Genomic DNA, 6,716 nt, shown 5'->3' on the forward strand with positions numbered 1-6,716 from the left:
GAAACCATACACTGAAAGGTTAAGTCAAACCACTAAGACATTCCAAATATTTGCATAGTCTTACCATATTGTTAGACAATGTTATTGATTTTTAAATTAATTAATTAGTTAATTATATTTATTGTCAACAAATTTGAAATCTAGTGGATCACACACACATAAATAATTGCATGAGAAGTCAAATCAAGTAGAACTTTATTACATATAAGTTTTATAATATTAGATAAAATTTTAATTTGAAATGATTACGATTTTGACCTAATTAATTAAGTAGAGATTTAATTAAATTTATCTAAGATTTATATAACTGATTATTAAAGTTTTGGATATTATTGTAATTTATTTATTTAATTGATTAAATAAATAAATAAATAATACTATACTAAACCCTAGGGATTTAGTAGTGAACCACTAGAATTCGTAGGAATAGTTGAGAGCTAACACTCAAAACCTCTTCTCTTTCTCAATCCTTACAGCTACTCTAAGATTTTTTTAATTCGTTTATGTGTGGATATCATTATAGACCATACACTTGAACGGTTTATGGTTTGAAACAATTCAACCGATATGAACGATCTGATGTTTTGCTGTAAAGAAAATAAAAGATATTTATTTTCTCCACTATTTGCTTTATTCGTTTAAACATAATTTATGGTGGAGAAATTTAATCCAATTAAATCTTAATATTACATGTCTATTTGTGAATATATTTATAATTATTTAATTTTATAAATATATTTATAATTATAATTATAAATTCATTTGAGAAATTGTTTGTGTCTATTTAATTTTACAATGAATTACATGTTCATTTGTGAATCTAATTATATCTATTTAATTTTACAAACAGATTACACTTTTATTTGTGAATCTGTTTATATCCATTTAATTTTACAAATAGATTACATGTCATGAATCCATTTGTGTCCATTTAATTTTATAGACAGATTACACATCAATTTGTCTTCATTTAATTTTACAAATGGATTACACGTCTATTTGAGAAGTCACATGTGTCCATTTAATTTTACAAACGGATTTCATATCCGTTTGCAAATCCATTTGATACGGATCCAATAGGGCAAACTTCTAACAATAGTGTGGAGCAAACTTATTTCATTCAAATGTATCTAAAAGGAGTTCAAAATCATATTCATATGATCCATATATATTTGGGGCATGCTTCAACTCATATGGGGCAGATTTGGTACAACACTTGCAATCATAGGCTTAGGGAGCCTAATCAAACCTATGGGCTAAAACTACACAAAGGAAAGGCTAAAGTGAAGATCAAGAAGGGCTTTTGTTAAGATTCAGCTTTGTCATGGTGGGCTTGCTATATTGTTATTATTGAAACACTTGTTTTATTTTAGCTTTGTTTGGGCTTGTATTCTGACTATATTTTATCTTTTAAGTTTTAGAGTGTTGGGCCATGTTTTGGGCTTATGTTTTAAAACTTATGTGTTATTTTGTGTGTGATTGGGCTTGGGCCTTATGTGTTTAAGTCAGGCCCAAGAAGAGTGTCTTAGGGTTTTATTTGTTTTTCTCGTTACTATATAAGGATAAGAAACAATTGTAAGAGGCAGCTTTTAATCAAAATTTCAGAATTATTTTCATGCCTTTGGCGTGTATTGCTTTGAGTGAGAGTGAGGAATTGCTTTCATCAATTGCACCAGGAATCTTGGCTTACTTATCAACTATTCGTTGTGGCGTTTGTCGGATTCTCATCTAAATCCTTCGATCATTGGTGTTTCATCTTCTCTAAGTGTGGGGTGCCATAGGAGGTGAGTTTCTCAAATCTTTGGATTCCATATCTACTTGTGCGTGTGGGTTTGAGGCTTGTGCCATAGGGTTCCGCGTCAGTTGGTATCAGAGCCAAAGTGAGGTAAATTCTTATTTATCTCAGGATCTAGAGTTATTTTTTTGAGTTTTCTTTTAGGTAGACCAATCACAACACAGCTCCGTTGGACAAATCACAACATAGCTCCATTTCAGCCACATTATCAATTTGGTTTTGGCAACATCATTTGGTTCCATTGCTGAAAAATTCATTGAATTTTCTCTATTCATTTGGATTAAGACTGATCTCTTAACCCCTTTTCTCTTGAAAAGAAATCTCACATTTTCTTTCTCGATATGGCAAAAAATTCTTAGACTACTGCTAAGGTTGTTACCGACGAGGATGCTATCATTTCTTCCAGCCCAGTAATGGACAAAACACGCCTGCAATGGTCAATAAAGTAGATCTCAACAATATGAGCATTGAACAAATGCTCTAGTATGTTAGAATGTTGCAGATTACTTTCGAGCAATGCAAAGCTCGAGAGAAGGCATCGCTCATGGTTCATAAGATGGATCGTGTGTATCATCATCCCCCTGATTGGACTTGCCCTTTGAAGATCTAAGGTTGTCCTCAAGGTTATCCATTCTCAAATTTAGCTTCTGAAAGCCATCCATGAAAACTTTATACATATCTTTAAGATCAAACATAGAGTCGGAAGTATCACCAGTATTATGCCCAGACATTATAGAAAAATTCACAATTCTCTCAACTCACGTGTTTAACTTTCAGGCACTCACTTGGTATCTCAAAAGTGCACTTCAGAATAAAGACTCAATAAGCCAAGTTTGTATGATTCAAATAATAAGGAAAGCAAGGAAAGACGTAACAAGAAAAGATAGAAACAACACTAGATGCAAACTGACCGAAATGAACAAACGGATTGATTTAGCACACAAAAGTGAAATTTCGCGTACTAAGTCTAATTAGATGTTCAACAATGTGTAATTTGTCAAACTAAGTATAAGGAACCAACAGACAGAAAGACACCAAATTGACAAACTAAGAATAAAAAATTAACAAGACGGATGTGCTTAATATTGACTCAACAAAAACAATTCAAAGCAAGCAAACAAAATAGACACTTAAAACAACAAGTATTAAGTACAACTGTTTTTGTGAAAATACTACCCAAATTTGCCCTAAACCTACCCCAAACATGTATTTCGAATCCCAAACCCAGAAATATGGACTAAAGTAAAACACTGGAAATACTATTCTAAGAGTGTTAGAATAGGAGCATACGAATTAGGGCAGAAAGCACAAACCAAAACATTGAAGATAGTAATTCCGCCTAAACAAGAATTTAGTGTAAAATATGATTTGAACAGCAACTAAACAATGTATTCGACTCTAGTAGGTATCCCAAACGGAAAGATCATGAAAAATTGAAGAAAAGACACAAAGGATAGTTAAGAAATTATTACTAAGCCTAGCTCTGATACCAATTGATGCGGAACCCCAGCCTATTAGAGACTGAAACGACACATACCCTAGTAAAAAGAATTTAGTTCAGAAAACAATTCCCCAATCTAAAACACCCTTAATTAATATGCAATTAAGAATACTTATAACTGATTGATTTTAAAAGCAGCAAGAATAAGAAACATACAAGTTACTATCAAACCTTATTCGTGATGCAATGTCAAGAACCAACATCTCTCTTAAGCTCTCGAAAAAGAATCGCATAAAGCAATTGTATTGAATAATTGATAATCTTTCTACAATATGGAAAAAGAGATGCTTTATATAACCTAAATAAAGACCCATGATCTTTGCCACTTCCCACTACTATGCATGGACCCATGATCTATGCCACTACCCACTACTCTGCATGGATCCATGATCTATGCCACTATCCACTACTGGATAACTATCCACTACTGGATAACTATCCACTACTGGTTAACTATCCACTACTCGATAACTACCCACTACTGGTTAACTATCCACTACTGGATAACTACCCACTACTGGTTAACTACCCACTACTAATTAACTAACCACTATAAATACAAAATTTGAATTGTCAATAAGGACACATTCGGCCTAATTGACTTGGAATGGTCAGATTGTTCTTCAACTTCAAAATGAACTTGCAAAGCTTCAACATATTCCTTCATGAATCCTTGAAGTGCTTCTTTCAACCTCTTGGATCTCAACCTTGTAATTGGTCCTTGAGGCAATGCTAGCTCATCATTTTTGGTGTTGATGGTTGTGCTTATATCATCCCCTCCCTCTTGAAAAGGATTCGACATCGAATCTGTACCAAAATCAAAAGGAGACAAATAAGAAACATTAAAGGTAGCTGATACGGATCCAATAGGGCAAATTTCTAACAATGGTGTGGAGCAAACTTATGTCATTCAAATGAATCTAAAAGGAGTTCAAAATCATATTCAGATGATCCATATATATTTGGGGCGTGTTTCAACTCATATGGGACAGATTTGGTGCAACACTTGTAATCATAGGCTTAGGGAGCAAACCTATGGGCTAAAACTACACAAAGGAAAGCCTAAAGTGAAGATCAAGTAAGACTTTTGTGAAGATTCAGTTTTGTTATGATGGGCTTGCTATATTTTTATTATTTAACACTTGTTTTATTTTAGCTTTGTTTGGGTTTGTATTCTGGCCATACTTTATCTTTTAAGTTTTAGAGTGTTGGGCCATGTTTTGGGCTTATGTTTTAAATTTGATGTGTTATTTTAGTGTGTGATTGGGCTTGGGCCTTATGTGTTTAAGTCAGGTCCAAGAAGAGTGTCTTAGGGTTTTATTTGTTTTTCTCCTTACTGATTCGGATGTGTTTGTTAATAATGTGTTGCTTGCTGCACATTGTGAGATGCTTCTTGCTAGGCGTGCTCTGAATATGCATGTTAAGGAAGAAAGCCTGAAACAACGGGAAAACATATTTCACACTAGGTGTTTGGTTAATGGAAAAGTGTGTACTGTCATTATTGATGGAGGTAGTTGTGCAAATGTGGCTAGTGTGTATATGGTGGAGAAATTGGGCTTGGCTTCTATTAAACACCCTAAGCCATACAGATTGCAATGGTTGAACGACTGTGGTGAGGTCAGAGTTACACGCCAGGTGGTTATACCATTTTCTATTGGTAGGTATAAGGATGAGATCTTGTGCGATGTGGTACCTATGCAGGCAAGCCATATATTGTTGGGTAGGCCGTGGCAATATGATAGAAAGGTGCAACATGATGGGCTCAATAACAAGTACTCCTTCACTCATGAAGGACAGAAGCTTATACTCGCTCCTTTATCACCTCAAGAGGTATATGCCGATCACATAAAAATGCTGGAGAGGGAGAGGGAGGCTTCGGCCTTGGCTACAAAGGTGAGTGAGAGCTTGAGTTTTGTGGAAAAAATGAGAGAAAAGAGTGAGTTTGAGGGTAACGAGGCTGGAAAAGAATCAAGACTAGTTCAAGGAGGGAAGATGGAGAAAGAAAAGGAGAAAGAAGAGGCTAAAGTTCCAATGTCAACTTCCATAGAGATTCAAATTGAAGAGGAAGTTGTAATGCATGCATCTAATGTAGTTGTTCTTGAAGATTCCATTAATGAGCTTATAGAAGAGGTTGTGAATGACGGTGGACATGGGGAGCACATGATTGATGAGGTGGAGGAGATGAACAAGACTGTTTTGGAAGTTGTAGAGGAGAATGGGTCACATCCACATGATCTTTCTATGACTAATATTTTTATGTCTAGTTCATTTGTTCTTGATGTGCAGGTTGTTGATGAAAACATCCATGATGAAAGTTTTATACTATTTCCACCTATTCAAAAGGAGGTCTTTGAAGATACATGGGTGCCTAAAGCTTTCCTTCTTGACATAAATATCAGCAAGATTCGAGGACGAATCTTTTCTAAAGAAAGAGGGAATGATACGGATCCAATAGGACAAATTTCTAACAATGGTGTGGAGAAAACTTATATCATTCCAATGGATCCAAGAGTAGTTCAAAATCATATTCATATAATCCATATATATTTGGGGCGTGCTTTAATTCATATGGGACAGATTTGGTGCAACACTTGCAATCATAGGCTGAGGGAGCCTAATCAAACCTATGGGCTAAAACTACATAAAGGAAAGCCAAAAGTGAAGATCAAGTAAGGCTTTTGTGAAGATTCAACTTTGTTATGATGGGCTTGCTAGTTTTATTATTTAAACACTTGTTTTATTTTAGTTTTGTTTGGGCTTGTATTCTGGCCATATTTTATCTTTTAAGTTTTAGAGTGTTGGGCCATGTTGTGGGCTTATATTTTAATACCTATGTGTTATTTTAGTGTGTGATTAGGCTTGGGTCTTATGTGTTTAAGTCAGGCCCAAGAAGAGTGTCTTAGGGTTTTATTTGTTTTTCTCCTTACTATATAAGGATAAGAAACAATTGTAAGAGGAGCTTTTAATCAAAATTTCAGAATTCTTTTCTATGCCTTTGGCGTGTATTGCTTTGAGTGAGAGTGAGGATTTGCTTTCATCAATTGCACCAGGAATCTTGGCTAACTTATCAACTATTCGTTGTGGCGTTTGTCAGATTCTCATCTAAATCCTTCGATCATTGGTGTTTCAGCTTCTCTAAGTTTGGGGTGCCATAGGAGGTGGGTTTATCAAATCTTTGGATTCCATATCTACTTGTGCATGTGGGTTTGAGGCTTGTGCCATAGGGTTCCGCGTCAGTTGGTATCAAAGCCAAAGTGAGGTAAATTCTTATTTATCTTAGGATCTAGGGGTTTTTGAGTTTTCCTTGTCTTTCTTGTTCTTTTCGGTGAAAGCTTGTGTGTCCATGGCTGCACCTTCTTGATTATTAGTTATAAAAAAAAAATCGAAATCCAAAAAAAAAAAAAAAAAATCAAAAATCAA

This window comes from Manihot esculenta, chromosome 10 (genome assembly GCF_001659605.2).
Source record: "Manihot esculenta cultivar AM560-2 chromosome 10, M.esculenta_v8, whole genome shotgun sequence".
Taxonomy (NCBI): Eukaryota; Viridiplantae; Streptophyta; class Magnoliopsida; order Malpighiales; family Euphorbiaceae; genus Manihot; species Manihot esculenta.